Here is a 16563-nt window from a genome sequence, read left to right as displayed (position 1 = left end):
GATTTCACCCAGTATGGTTGCCTAATAAATGTCTGTTAAAGAAATGAAATAACAAAGTCCTTTAAAAGAGGTGTAAAAACAGCTGCAGGTTTTGTGGGCACCAAAACTGTTTATAAGTAACCCCCTGAGGGAGGAGGTAATGGGAAGGTTTAGTCCAATGTGCACTGATTTTCTGTTTGCGATGATGAAAAACTTCTGGAAATGGGTAGTGGTGATGGTTGCACAATTTGTGAATATACTTAATGCCACTGAATTGTGTATTTAAAAATGGTAAATTTTATGTTTTTTGATGTTTTTACCACAGTAACAATAACGAATCCTCCTGAGAAGTGGCATCCGTAAAGAACATTTAGAGTATTGCAGGAGAATGGAGTCTATGTTTAGACCAATTGGAGACTTGACCTGGATCTGGAAGTTACTCCCCAGCAAAAGGAGGAAGGGATGTGATTCTTTCTGAGCTCTACACCTGTGGCAGGCACAGGCAGCAGCCAGAGCCATACAGACATTCCTCCTGTTGGTGTAGAGAGGAGCTGTTCCTTGGCAAGAAGTGACTGGTGGGGCATTCCCTGGCAGTCCAGTGTTTAGGACTTGGCGCTTTCACTTCCGTGGGCCTGGGTTCGATCCCTGGTCGGGGAACTAAGATCCTGTAAGCTGCGTGGCACGGCAAAAAAAGAAGAAAAAAAGAAAAAAACGAAAAAGAAAGACTGGTGGCAGCCATCTTGGGGAGAATATATTCAAGAACTTTAAATACAGTGGACAATCCCGTATTTTAAATCTGAATGTTTAGGACCTGCAGATACAGAGACTAAGAGAATTTTGTATTTTCATATTATTACAGCACTGACTCCTAGGGACTTAGACCTTCCCTTGAACCTGGACAGGTTGCTCATATGAGTCACCGGCAACCTCCCCAACATTAAACCTCATTTCTGTCTCCATCTTCTTGCTGGATGCCCGTGCCCTATCATGTCAGACCACAGCATTGCTCTCGCCTATGGAACAGTTAAGCCAGAGGGAGCTTGCAGGTAAAGAAGCCTTCCCCTATTATTAGGCAGCAGGTGATGGAAAAATCAAGATTCCTCATGTCCAGAGTGCACAGGTTAGGCAAGCAGTGCTTCTGATAGAACACGACCTTTGCCAGGCTTCTCGTCAGGGTGTGCAGCCAAGCTAGGGAGGTCCCTAAAATACTAACTCCTCTGAACAAGCCCCCTGGTCTCAAAGAGGAAGAGTTCTGACTCCTGGTTCCCTTTCTCTCCTTCTTCCCTATTTGAGGGGGGAGCAATTAGAAATCATGCAAGTAAATGTGAAATATGGAACATTTCTTTAAATTATGAATGTTTTTTGTAGTTGATTTAAAAAATCATGACTAGTCTTTTGTCGCCACCTCGTGGCAAAAATTGGGCTTTGCAATGGACATTTAATTTTCAATCCGCTCTAAATTCTAGCTTTATTTGCTGCCTACATACTGCTTGGAGACAGATAGCATATGAGAAATCTTAAATTAACTAAGGAGACTGAATATTAGAAATTCAAATATAGGGGCTATTTCAGAATGCTTTCTAAGCCCTTAAATTTCCAGGTTTACCAAAAGGACACATATGACTGAGACTTGGTTCTAAGGTTGTGATGATAATAAAAACAATCATTGTAATAATATAGCTAACATCTATTGAGTGCTTACTACGTTCCAAAAAACATTCTAATACTTTTCAGTACTACTCATTTACCCCACAGCAACTCTACGAGGTAAGTTCTCTTTTATACAATTTTTAAAAGAGAAAACCGAGATAAAGCGAGTTAAAAATTTCCCCCAAGATCAACCACCTATTAACAAGGTAAAGCCAAGATTTAAAACCCAACAGTCTAGTTCCAGAACCTTAAGTCTCCGTAGCATAGGGTCAACATGTACATTAGTACTGTGGAATCAAAATTCTCTCCACTAATCTAACGCTTGCTTATCCTTTAACTAGAACGTGGTTAAGTGTCAAATGTATGGGAAAGACAGAAGTGCCATAGGAATTCACAGATAGAACTTGACAAAAGCATTTCTCAGAGAAATTTCAGAGACAGCGGGAACTTGACTTCAAACTTTGGGGTGAAGTAGAAATGTACAGAGCAGGAAGCATGGCCCAAGTAAGAAGGGACAGCAATGGAGGAAGGGAGGGAGGGTGGGTGCCGGGAACAGAACCAGGTAAATGAAGCAGAGAACAGGAGGACTTGCAGGGGAAGAGAGGAAAGTCAGAAAGGTCAGTATGGGCCATATTGTTCATGGAGGATCTTAACATCAGATTAAGAAGTTAGATCTTTAGCCGGGTAGTTATAGAGAATTATTGCGAGTATGGATAATATGGATTACCTTGCCTTTGTAATATTTTAAAAGCTAGATATGCCCAATGTAGAAAACTTGGAAACCAGTAAAGAGAAAGCTAAAAGACCATCTGTAACTCCATCTCTCTTTGTATTACTTGGAATATATTTCCATTCTTTATATTACACACAACCCCCTTTTTTTCCCCAATAATACTGTATTGCACTTTATGTAATAATTATACAGCATTTCAATGTTTTGGTTTTGTCTTTTATTACAGTGTATATCTATTATAAACAAAATAGAAGCATAAACATTAAAAGCAAAACTAAAATTATAAGCAATTCCAAGCTCCTACTATTAACAATCACTATTATATGTGTATGCATGTATTTATCTGTGTGTGTATCCTTTTGAAAGAATATAGATCCTACTCTAAAATAGAATAATAATTCATAAACGGTTTTAGACCCTACAGTTTTCTCTTAATGTATTATGAACATGTTACTATGTTGACATATGTATTTTTACAGCAAAATTTAATGGCTGCATCCTATACAAAATAATTTACTCAATTAACCTCATACTTTTAATTGCCTCTGCATCTTTGTTGAAAATCAATTAAGCATATGTATGTGGGTCTATTGCTAGATTCTGTATTCTGTTCTACTGATGTATTTGTCTTCTTAATTCTAATATCACAACCTTGATCAGTGTAACTTTATACTAAAACTTGAAGTCAGAGAGTATAAATTAGCCAACTTTGTTCTTCTTTTTCAAAGTTGTTTTGGCTATTCTACATCCTTTGCATTTCAACATGAATTTTAGAATTAGCTGTCAACATCTACAAAGGAGGCTGCTGAGATTTTAATTGGGATTGTGTTATACCTATATATCAAATTGGGGAGAATTGATATTTTATCCATGTTTATCCATAAACATGGCATTTCTTCCCTATTCATTTAGGAGTTCTTTATTTTCTTTTTTTTAAAGATTTATTTATTTATTTATTTATTTTTGGTTGTGTCAGGTCTTAGTTGCGGCACACGGGATCTTTCGTTGTGGCACGTGGGCTCTTCATTGTGGTGCACGGGCTTTTCTCTAGTTGTGGCGTGCAGGTTTTATCTTCTCTAGTCGTGGCACACAGGCTTCAGGGCACGTGGGCTCTGTAGTTGTGGTGCGTGGGTTCCGGAGCGTGTGGGCTCACTATTTATGGCACTTGGGCTTAGTTGCCCTGCACCATGTGGGATCTTAGTTCCCTGAGCAGGGATCGAACCTGTGTCCCCTGCATTGTAAGGCAGATTCTTTACCACTAGACCACCAGGGAAGTCCCAGGAGTTCTTTAATTTCTCTCATTATATTTGTAGTACACAGGTCTTCCACATTTTTTTTCTTATATTTATATCTAAGTAGTTCATGTTTTATGTGATCATAAATGGTATTGTTATTTTAATTTCAATTTCCAATTGTTTGTTGCTAGTATATTGATCACACATCTTCCAACCTTGCTAAACTTACTTATTGGCTCTAGTAAATATATAGATATATAGATTCCGTAGGATTTTCTATATAGATGATCAAGTCATCTGTGATTAAAGACAATTTTACTTCTTCGTCTCCAATCACGATGTCTTTTATTTCTCTTTCTTGCCTGGTGGACTGGTGAAAACCTCCAGTACGATGTTGAATAGAAGTGGTGAGAGTAGACATCCTTGCCTGTTTCCTCATCTTAGCAGGAAGAAGTTCGCCTTTCATCATTATGTTAGCAGTACATAGATGTCCTTTGTCAGGTTGAGGCTATTACTTCTGTTCCTAGTTCGCAGTGTTTTTATCAGGATTGAAGTTGGGTATTTGTCAAATGCTTTTTCTTCATTATTGAGATGATGATATTGTTTTCCTTTTTTAGTCTGTTAACATGGTAAGTTATATTGATTGGCTTTTCGAATGCTAAACTAACTTTGCACCCCTGAGATGAACCCCTCTTGGTAATGATGTATTATCCTTTTAATATGGTGTTAGATTTGATTTGATTCAATGTCTTCAACAGATATCTAGTCCCTGACTAATTTTCCTAAATCACTGCTTTCATGAGGTCAATATTTTCCCAGAAACTAATGATCCACAATATAATTTATTATGCTTTTAATATGGTGTTAGATTTGATTTGATTCAATGTCTTCAACAGATATCTAGTCCCTCACTAATTTTCCCAAATCACTGATTTTATGAGGTCAATATTTTCCCAGAAACTAATGATCCACAATATAATTTATTAAAGCATTATGGAAATTTGTCCCAAATTAGAAAGAGCCAAGATGTCCAACAAGAGAGAATTATTAAATACAATTTGGTGTATCAATAAAGTATTATGCAATCAGAAAGAGCATGTTATCGAAAAAATTGATCTGAAGAAAGTATTTGCACATTATTGAATATGAAGGAAAGCATGAAACAAGCCACCTAACAGTATGTACAAATTCTATAAAAAGTAAACACTCTTTGACTCAGAATTTTTGCTTCTTGAAATTTACCTAAGAAAATACTAAAGAATGGGTGCAACGATTCCAAGTTCATCTTTGTCCAAGAATCGTTTTTAATAGCACAAAAATTAGAAACAACCTACAAGTCCAAAAATATGGGATTGAATTTCTGTTTGTAATCAAGATAGAGTAACAAAAGACATGCAAAGTATGTTCTCTGACCACAATGGAATTAAATTAGAAATCAATAACAGAAAGTTATCTGGACAAAACCCTACTTGGAAATTAAGTGACACACTTTTGAATAACCCATGAGTCAAAAAAGAAATCTAAAGTGAAATTAGGAAAAATTTTAACTGAATAAAAATGAAAACATAGCATAAGAAATTTTATGGTATACAGCTAAAGAAGTAATATTACCTAAAGCAGTAATATAGGGGGAATATTCTTCCTGTATATACCTATATTAAAAAAGGAGAAAGACCTTGAGTCAATGGCATCAGCTTCCACCTTAAGAAACAAGAAAAATGTCAAATTCCTTAAAAGATACAAACCACAAGCCTTATTCAAGAAGAAGTAGATAACCTGAGGAGCCCGATATCTACTGAAAATATTGAATTTGAAACTTTAAACCTTCCTGTAAAGAAAATTCCATTCTCAGATTTGGGCTGAGAGGGACTGGAAGTAGGGAGATGTATTCCATACCATTAAGATTCTAATATAATACTATAAACATGAAGTTGTGGTGGTGACAGAGGAATGAAGACGTCAGGATGGGTGGAAGAAATATTAAAACAAAAGATTCAAAAGACTTATTGACTGATGTAGGAATTCAAATTAGTTTATCTTTAAAGCAGTGGCATTTTTAGGTAAAATTGGGTCTTCACTTTTATCTTTAAAATATCTATTTTCTTAGCATTTATTCTCACTTGTCAGGCAGTAATATTTTCTAATTACTCAATAAGGGTTTCTTCATAGAAGGAAACCAGGGCAAGTGTTTCTAAAGCAATTATATCTGAGAAAGAACAGGATTCATATAACTCCACATTACCTTCGAAGAAATTCTCTTAGTCCCTTTTGAATTATATCCTTTCCACATAAAGAAATAGCAAATTTGAGAACTATCTCTATCTTATTATAACTTTATTTGTTACCCGGCAATGTGTAGAAGCAAAACCTGTTTGGTCACTTGACTAGAGAAGGAGAACTCATCCTGTCTTCCTGTCAATAAATCCCTGAGAGGACACAGCCCACCCCTGGTTCCTGCCGTGCCTCCATAGTGCCTGGAGCTGGGCAGCGGCTTGTTGGGCTTGTTCAATGGATGGAGAAAGCCCATGTCTAAGCCTTCCACTCACATCTTTCTTTACCCACCTCCTTTCCTTTGTACTTCTCTTTCCTACCTCTCTCACCTTATAATATTTTTTAAATTTATATTTTATTGAAGTATAGGTGAATTACAATGTTATGCTAATTATTGCTGTACAGCAGTGACAGTTATATATATGTATACATTCTTTTTTTCATATTCTTTTCCATTATGGTTTATCACAGGATATTGAATATAGTTCCCTGTGCTATACAGTAGGACCTTATAATTTTTGAATGCTAAGACCTAAGAAATGTTCATTATTGTGTGCCTTGCACAATTTATCTCTTATTTTAGCAGATTATTTAGCTCTTTGCTCAAAATTTTAAAAATAAGATCTGTCATCTCATTTTAAGTTTTCTTCTGAGAACTTACCTAAAACTGTTTGCCCTGGCCGGGTTGTCACAGTCACAGTGAGGTTAAAAAATAGATGCTTGGTGTCATTGCTTTTAGGAGGCTCGATCAATGGCCAGGTACAACTCATTAGACTAAGCAACACATTTCTTCACAAACCCCCCAGAAAAATAGGAAGTACACTCTATGTTTCTCTATTGCTCATTTAATGTCGAAAAGCAATACTATGCTGATCTAAACATGCTTGAAGAAAGCCCAGTTTCTGTTTACCTTTTGGTCTTCGGGAATTTTCTATTAGGTCAGTTGCATAACTACCTCAACCACAAACTCAGTTTCACAGCAGTCAAGAAGCACCAACTTTAAATTTTTCAATTTATGAATCATTTCCCTCATTCCTTAAGCTCCACTTGCAACTTTGATGGTCTTAAGCTGTTTAAATACCCTTTATGTCATGTGCGTGTAATAACATCGGTAATGACTACTCACCCCAATCCTACCCAAAGCTTTAAAAACACTCTGAACTTCTCCACTACCGTCTCAACATTCATTAATGAAATCTCTGAAGTGAACACATTGGAAGCATTTATACCATGTGATGTAAATTTCTGTTTAGTGTAAATGCTGGCAGCCCAAAACTCTCCTGATAATGTTTTTTTTTTTCACTTTGAAATAGTTCAGTGTGTTATCTTTAAAAAAGATAGACGCGGGCTTCCCTGGTGGCACAGTGGTTGAGAGTCCACCTGGTGATGCAGGGGACGCGGGTTCATGCCCCGGTCCGGGAAGATCCCACGTGCCGCAGAGTGGCTGGGCCCGTGAGCCATGGCCGCTGAGCCTGCGCATCGGAGCCTGTGCTCTGCAAGGGGAGAGGCCACAACAGTGAGAGGCCCGACCGCAAAAAAAAAAAAAAAAAGAAAAAAAGATAGATGCTTTCTTATATAAATGTAGTTCCATTATTGCTTTTAACAACATTCTTTAGAATTCCTTAATATTTCTAATTAACGTTCTGTAGTATAATGGTTTTTTAGGCAGAATAAATATCATTCTATTTTCAATCTTTTTGTTAAATACTTACTGACTTGGTACCTTGGGAAAGTTACTTAAATTTTGTAAGCAGGGGTGTGTTAGAACAGGAGCCAGCTTGCAAGAGCCAATTGTTAAACTTTCAGGAATTTTGCCTAAAAGTTTTTAAACCTTTGGAGACTTGAAATCAGCCATGGTAGGAGTATTTACCACAGATGGTGTCAAATGCTACAAATGGGGGCATTTTTTTCCCCATAGAAAGCTGGTTTACCTCTAAGCCTTAGTTTCTTCATCCATAAAATGAAAAAAAAATTCCAATCTGTATTGGACACATTCAGTTGCAGTAAACAGAATCTCTCTGCTAGTTTTGTTTTGTTTTTAATTTGGCTGTGCTGCATGGCTTTCAGGATCTTAGTTCCCTGACCAGGGATTGAACCCATGCCCTTGGCAGTGAAAGCGTGGAGTCCTAACCACTGGACTGCCACGGAATTCCCTCTGCTAGTTTAAATAGAAAAGGAATTTTCCAGAGAGCACTATTGAACTGTAGGGAAGACTGATAAAATCAGTTATAGTTTGAGGTCTCAAAAATAAATCTGAGAGTCATAGCATAAAACTAGGCCACCAAGGGACCTATCGCCTCTTTCTATGTTCGGGAAGCCACCTGTCCATTTGGGAAGCTGCTGCTATGGTTACCGGTTATTTATTTATTTATTTATTTATTTATTTATTTATTTATTTATTTATGGCTACACTGGGTCTTCATTGCTGTGCACAGGCTTTCTCTAGTTGCGGCGAGCGGGGGCTACTCTGTTTCAGTGCACGGTCTTCTCATTGCAGTGGCTTCTCTTGTTGCGGAGCACGGGCTCTAGGCACACAGGCTTCAGTAGTTGTGGCTCGCTGGCTCTAGAGCATAGGCTCATTAGTTTTGGTGCACGGGCTTAGTTGCTCCGTGGCATGTGGGATCTTCCGGGACCAGGGCTCGAAACTGTGTCCCCTGCATTGGCAGGATTCTTAACCACTGCGCCACCAGGGAAGCCCTGGTTACCAGTTTTAAAACTACTTTGCTTCTACCATGACCAGGAAAGCCTCTCTGATCAAGAAGCCACTGCAGGCAAAGCAGAGACTTCCACATTGCCTTTCCTGGCTCTTGCCTTCTAAATGTTTCAAGAGAGCATCTGATTGGCAGAAACTAATTCATAACCACAGCTGTAGCTGCATGGGAGACTCAGATATATAGTCTTTATTTGGAGTGATTTTTTTTTTTTTTTTTTTTTGCGGTACGTGGGCCACTCACTGTTGTGGCCTCTCCCGTTGTGGAGCACAGGCTCCGGACGCGCAGGCTCAGCGGCCATGGCTCACAGGCCCAGCCGCTCCGCGGCATGTGGGATCTTCCCGGACCGGGGCACGAACCCGTGTCCCCTGTATCGGCAGGCGGACCCTCAACCACTGTGCCACCAGGGAAGCCCTGGAGTGATCTTATGTCCAAATAAAACATTGGAGGTTCTATCACCATAGATTAACAGAAAGGGGAAGAACAGCTATTGGAGAACATCTAGCAGTCTGCCATAGACCACCACTTCCATCCCTGAGATCTGTGAGCACCCTTTTTCCCAAATAGGGAAAATTCATACCTTACCTAAGAGGTATGACTTCAAAGTTCCATCTTCCAGAGACTAAACCCAGCTCAACGACCAGGATATCTGAGTGACACAAAGTTCACTCCATTAGGTCCAGATGTGGCTACCTGTGGACAGGTGATCCAGGAAGTGACTGGTGAGTTATTCCCCCATGCCCCCCCCCACACACACCACTTCTATAGTGGAATAGGAACAGGATAACTATAACAAAAAGTTCCTTTCCAAAAAAAAAATATTGTAATGGGCAGAAATTTCAGAGATGTCTGCCCTGGCAATACACTATTATAATTTTCTAGGTTAGCCCATCCAAACCCTCTGGTTCCTCTGTCATCTCCATGACTACTGGCTTTGTTTTCTTGGAGGTCCTTCTTTGTCCATTAGCCTCCTCGATCACAGCTTCATTGGGCATTGGAGAGTCTGCCCTTCTTGGGGCTGAAAAACTTTCACATCCTGCTTTTTGCTAGTGTAGGTTTGGGTACTTAAGTTTGCATTGTACTCAGTCAGGCTTTGGCAGGCCAGGTTTATGGTTTCTCTGGTAAAGAATTTCCTCTTAACTTAATAGGCATCCGGTCTTTCTTCTGCTCAGTTGCAGCGTAAAAACTGTACCCAAAGAAATCATCTAGACATTATATATGTGTGTGTGTGTATACACACACACGTATATGTGTATATACACATGTGTATATACACACGTGTGTGTACATGTGTATATACACACATGCACATATATATGTACTATATATATTTATCAATCAAATACATATATATATAAAAGTCTGAGACCTTGTTTTAATTATTACCTGCTATGATCTGCACAGCCTCTTTTCAACCTAATTATGGTGTTTATGGGTTGAATTGTGTCCCCCCAAAAAAGATATGTTTGATTCTTAACTCCCAGTACCTCAGAATGTGACCTTATTTGAAGACAAGATCTTTACAGTGGTAATCAAGTTGAAATGAGATCATTAGGGTGAGCCCTAACCCAGTATGGCTGGTGTCCTTATAAAAAAAGGGGAAATTTGGATGCAGTCATGCACACAGGTACAATGTCATGTGAAGATAAAGGCAGAGATCAAGGTGATGCAGCCACAAGCCAAGGAACACCAGAGGTTGTCAGTAAACCACCAGAAGCCAGGGGAGAGCCATGGAACAGATTTTCCCTCTCAGCTCTCAGAAGAAACCACCCTCTGGACACCTTGATCTCAAACTTCTAGCCTCTAGAACTGTGAGACAATAAATTTCCATTGTTTAAGTCACCCAGTTTGCAGTGTTTTTTTATAGCAGCCCTAGCAACGAATAGAGGCAGCTTCCATAACACCCTAAAATAAGGGTCTTGAGTGGTAGGGCAACACCCTTAATCTGATCTGTGCTGCTGTACTGATTCTTCTTGCCCAGCCCAGAAGGCTTTCTAGAGATTCTTATAAATAGTTGGGGCCACTGTACTCCTTCACAGCTAACTCTTATTATCACTTCAGTGTGGAGGTACAGACACAGTGGACATTTTTTAACGCTGTGAAGCACCAAATCGTCAGGCTTACAAATATTTTAGATTCTCTGACACAGGTTGAGATTCTCTGCTACAGCTTTAGGTTCTCTATCCTTTCCTTAGGAGAGATACAGCTTGCCCTCAGTATCCTCAGGGTCTGCGGTTGAACTGGTGAATGCAGAACTCGTGGATAAGGAGGACCTACTGCTACCTGTCCTCGTCATCTGCTTCTTGGATTGCTAAGTCAAGAAAACGTACATTAATATCCTTTAGGGCATCACCCCATTTCTAAATTCCAAATTTTGTATTGGTCAACGTTCACTTGCAAAGAACAGAAGCCATTTTAACTAGTCTAATCAGAAAAAGATTTAGTACAGGTTTTATTATTGCTTAGAGAATCAGTTGGAGGGTTGAAGAAATCCTTTCTGAACAGTACAACAGTGTGGAGCCAACAATGCAGATGTTCCTACAGCTGTTGGGAAACCATCAGGATCATAAGGCAACCTTAAACTGGGGCAGGGCATTGGGAGACAGGAGCCTGCCTGGAATGGCAGAAGCAGTAAAGCATGATTTTGACATCTTTTCAGATCTCTCACGGGTACATCTTATTGGCAGGACCCAAGTCCATTCAGAGCTCTAGCTATCAGAGTGCCTGGGAAATGTCTGTTTTTCTGGACTCTGATGTGCCCAGCTAAAAATTAACAGCTCTAATTCTGTGAGAGAAAAGGAAGAGAAAAGGGGGAAGGAGATAAATAAGAAGTAGTCAGGACTTCCCTGGTGGCGCAGTGGTTGAGAGTCCGCCTGCCGATGCAGAGGACATGGGTTCGTGCCCCGGTCCGGGAAGATCCCACACGCTGCGGAGCGGCTGGGCCCGTGAGCCATGGCTGCTGAGCCTGCGCGTCTGGAGCCTGTGCCCCGCAATGGGAGAGGCCACAACAGTGAGAGGCCCGTGTACCACAAAAACAAACAAACAAACAAAAATAATAATAATAATTCTATCAGAGTTACCTTGCTGATCATATCAGTCCACAGGTATGGACTATAGTTGGTCCTTTCTCTTCTCTCTCTGCGTGTAGAGTCCTTTCTTTTACACAAACACTCAACCTAACTTCTGGTGTTTGAGACCGGCACTTCCCTCTGCTTGGTTTCACTTTACAGTCATGTATCAATGTTCTGACCATTTGTGAACCTAAACACAACAGGAAATTTCTTTAACTTCAATAACCATCTTTACAGTGGAGATAGCAAGTTGCTACCAACAGTGCTCAGCCACACGTGAAGCAACCAGTGTGTTTTTCTGTCGGCCTCGGCTGTGGGCTGGCTTTGCCTACAGGCTCCTGATCTTCAGGTACCGTGAGTACACATGAGCTGGCATGGCCTCACACACCCAGACAAATTCTACTGCTGTCCCTGATGGGGCATCAGCTTTCCTACTGACATCTGACCTCTGTCACTCATTAGCTATGTGATTTTAGGATAATTACGTAAACTTCCTAAGCTTCAGTTTCCTAGTAAGCAAGATGGAGATCATGATAATATCTACCTAGAGCAGTGCCTGGACTATATTAAACAGTCCATAGATTTTATCTACAAGGGTGAATTTGGTATCAGCCAGTTATATAATTTAAGATGATTATAATATTGCTGGTTGGCCTTCATTTTCAACTGAATATTTTGATATATGAACAACAAGTAAAATTTGAGTTTTGTTTGCTTTTGTTCATTTTAATCATGGTCTAACATGAATATTTTCTATACACTGGTAGAGCATGTTTTACTATTCAGTTGCCCTAAATTCTCTTAAAAGTGCACTTAAAAAAAAAAAATTAGCTGGGTTTCCCTGGTGGCGCAGTGGTTGAGAGTTCGCCTGCCGATGCAGGGCACACAGGTTCGTGCCCCGGTCCGGGAAGATCCCACGTGCCGCAGAACGGCTAGGCCCGTGAGCCATGGCCGCTGAGCCTGTGCGTCCGGAGCCTGTGCTCCGCAACAGGAGAGGCCACAACAGTGAGAGGCCCGCGAACCTCCCCCCAGCAAAAAAAAATTAGCATAAGCTTTAAACAATAGAGCAGACAGCACAAAAGAGTAAAGCACAAAATTAAGTAACAGAAATAAATACTAAGGACAATTCAGTATTTTACCCACTGAATCTTAACATTTGCCTGTGCCTCTGGCCCACTCTCTTCTCACACAAACCTTGCTTCCTTTTCTTTTCTGGTAGTGCTTAAACACTAGTCAGACTGGTTTTATTTTATTTTATTTATTTATTTTGTAAATATTTATTTATTTATTTATTTGGCTGCACTGGGTCTTAGTTGCGGCACATGGGCTCCTTAGTTGCAGCATGCAAACTCTCAGTTGCGGCATGCATGTGGGATCTTGTTCCCTGACCAATCCCCTGCATTGGGAGCGTGGAGTCTTATCCACTGTGCCACCAGGGAAGTCCCCAGACTGGTTTTAGATTTGCTATGGGACATCATCCAGAAGTCACATTCCTAGATCCCCACCTCCAAAGATTCTGATTTAGTAGTTTCAGGATAGGGCTTGAACTCTGTATTTTTAAATGCTTCCCATCCATGAGGCAGATGTATGGGAGATTTGGGGACCTCTGCTCCACACTCTAACTCGTGTTCTCTTCCAAGGGCTTCCCCCCAACCCCCGCTACCATTTCTCTGTGCCCACCAGTGCCAAATCTGTGCCAGCCTCCAGCCTCTGCAGCCAGTCTTGAACACTTACAATGCTGCAAAGAAGATATTCTTCTTTTAAAGTTTTTTTTATTGAAGTATAGTTAATTTACAATGTTGTGTTTCAAGTGTACAGCAAAGTGATTCAGTTGTACATATACACATATATATATATGTACACATTCTTTTTCAGATATTTTTCCTTATAGGTTATTACAAGATATTGAGTATAGTTCCCTGTGCTATACAGTATGTCCTTGTTGTTTACCTATTTCATCTACAGTAGTGTGTATGTCTTGTTTTCTATGTCTATGAGTCTAATTTCTGTTTTGTAAATAAGTTCATTTGTATCATTTTTTTTAGATTCCACATATAAGTGATATCATATGATATTTGTCTTTGTCTGACTTAACTTCACTTAATATGATAATCTCTAGGTCTATCCATGTTGCTGCAAATGGCATTATTTCATTCTTTCTTATGGCTGAGTAGTATTCCATTGTATATATGTACTACATCTTCTCTATCGATTCATCTGTCTATGGACATTTAGGTTGTTTCCATGTCTTGGCTATTGTGAATAGTGCCACCAGAACATTGAGTGCATGTATCTTTTCAAATTAGAGTTTTCTCCAGGTATGTACCCAGTAGTGGGACTGCAGGATCATATGCTAGCTCTATTTTTGGTTTTTTAAGGAGGCTCCATACTGTTTTCTATAGTGGCTGCACCAATTTACATTCTCAACAACAGTGTACGAGGGTTCATTTTTATCCACACCCTCTCTAGCATTTATTATTTGTAGACTTTTTAATGATGGCCATTTTTACTGGTGTGAGGTGATACCTCACAGTGGTTTTGATATGCATTTCTCTAATAATTAGTGACGTTAAGCATCTTTTCACATGCCTGTTGCCCGTCTGTATGTCTTCTTTGGAGAAATGTCTATTTAGGTCTTCTGCCCATTTTTTCATTGAGTTGGTATTTTTGTTTTTGATATTAAGCCTCATGGGCTGTTTGTATATTTTGAAAATTAATCCCTTGTCAGTAGCATCATTTGCAAATATTTTCTCCCAGTTCATAGGCTTTTTCATTTTGTTTACGGTTTCCTTTGCGGTACAAAAGCTTTTAAGTTTAATTAAGTCCAATTTGTTTATTTTTGTTTTTATTTCCATTACTCTAGGAGACGGATCCAAAAAAATATTGCTGCTATTTATGTCAAAGAGTATTCTGCCTATGTTTTCCTTTAGGAGTTTTATAGTATCCTGTCTTACATTTAGATCCTTAATCCATTTTGAGTTTATTTTTGTGTGTGGTGTTAGAGAATGTTCTAATTTCATTCTTTTACATGTAGCTGTCCAGTTTTCCCAGCACCACTTATTGAAGAGACTGTCTTTTCTCCATTGTATATTCTTGCTTCCTTTGTCATAGATTAATTGACCAAAGGAAGAAAGTGTCGCAAGAGAAAAGGGGTCCTCTATTCCCTAAAAGCTCTTTTCATCCTAAACAAGGGAAAGTCAGCTCAAACTGATGTTAAAAAAAATTATTGGATTATATAAATAAAAGGTTCAGGATTCAATCCAGCTCTGGAATTGGTTGGGGGTCACTTTATAAACTGCCCCAGCTTCAACAGGTTTCCTACAGCAGGGATTTAATAAATACTTGTTGACTTGAATTAAGGCTATGAATTTTTCTAAGGGGTTATTATTTATTAATGTTTAATTTATTAATATTAATGTTTGCAACATGTTATTAACATTCTTCAGTATGTAATATTTGATTTTCTTTTTGATCAAAGTTTGGGGGACAGATTATTTTTTTAATTTCAAGTAGTTGGGGATTTTTTCCATGTTTTTATTTTGCTTTTTAGTTCTAGATTTATTGCCTCCTGGCAGAAATAGTAGATATATTATTTCTGTGTTTTGGAATTTTTTCTGTTTTTCTTCTTGACAATTCCTTTTTTAGATTTGTTAATATATTCAGTCTGATTACAGTCAGGGATTGGCAGGGAAGCTATTTTTCCTCTCTAGGGTGACTTTCTATAGCTGGTCAAATACATTATATATCTCTTTTATACTTGAACTTTAGATGGAAAGCTAATTTCCATCTACTCCTCCTATTCCAAACTATTTGGATAGGGGACCGGTCTGTTGCCCTATATATTACTGTTCTCTTGTGAGTATAATAATAATAATGCATACCTTATGAGGTTATCAGGATTAAATGAGTTAATACATGTAAAATGCTTAGCACCATGCCTGGTCCATGGTCCTCAACAATAGCTTCAGATAATATTATTTAATTTTTTCTGAACCTGCAGTTTTGCTTTCAGTAGCATTCCACTTTGATAGACACAGAGGGGTTTTGAATTAGCCCAACTTCTTTCTAACCAAGAAAAACAAGGCAAAAGATGAAGAGCAAAGGGCAAAGAAACAAAACCTCCCTACAGGAGTAAGTGTGATGTATGACTTTACGCAGCAACCCCTTTCAAAAAAAAAGTCAAGTTGATTTTCTTTTAAACATATTCTACCAGGTTCTGTAAGAGAATATGCAAAGCTACTGAGCAATGTACCCAGCTCAATTCTAATAATGAGAGATACTAATCTTCTACTTTTCTGAAATGGTTAAGTGGACTTGTTCCTCTCCACCATTTAACTGTGTAAACCTTCCCGGCAGGGATTAGGGCTTTCATTTCTGGTCTCGCCCGCTGTGCACAGGTATGTGCCTGACAGCCTGTGAAACACATTGTGAGTTTCATGGGGGGTAAGAGCCGCAGTTTCAGAATCCAGCAGACCTGGACCAAATTCCAGTTCAGCTACTCAGAAATTACATAATCTGCCTTAACCATCTATGCCTGGGGCTCCATTCACTTGCTAGTTATTATTGGCCAATTATTGTGGTTCTTGTTGCATGTATGTACGGATAATACCTTGAGATAGTCATGGAAAAGTGCTTTGGTTAAAGTTTTACATACTTTATATCTCATTAACTCCACACAGCCCCCCAAGGTAGGTGTGTTTTACAGATGAATACATGTAAGATGATAACGGAAAAGTAATCACCAAATTATTATTCCTTTTATATGTAAACAATGAGGTAAGATTTTTAAAATCTGCCAATAATAACTAGCAAGTGGTGTTTGGTGATTCTTTTAGTGATGCTAATTAAAATTTTTATGAAGTATTGCTTATTCTCAGTGCAAGTCTATCAAAAGTGACTAATGGTGTAGCCTT

Source organism: Mesoplodon bidens (genome assembly GCF_964165515.1).
Source record: "Mesoplodon bidens genome assembly, chromosome: 4".
Lineage (NCBI taxonomy): Eukaryota > Metazoa > Chordata > Mammalia > Artiodactyla > Ziphiidae > Mesoplodon > Mesoplodon bidens.
This window is presented reverse-complemented; position numbering follows the sequence as displayed.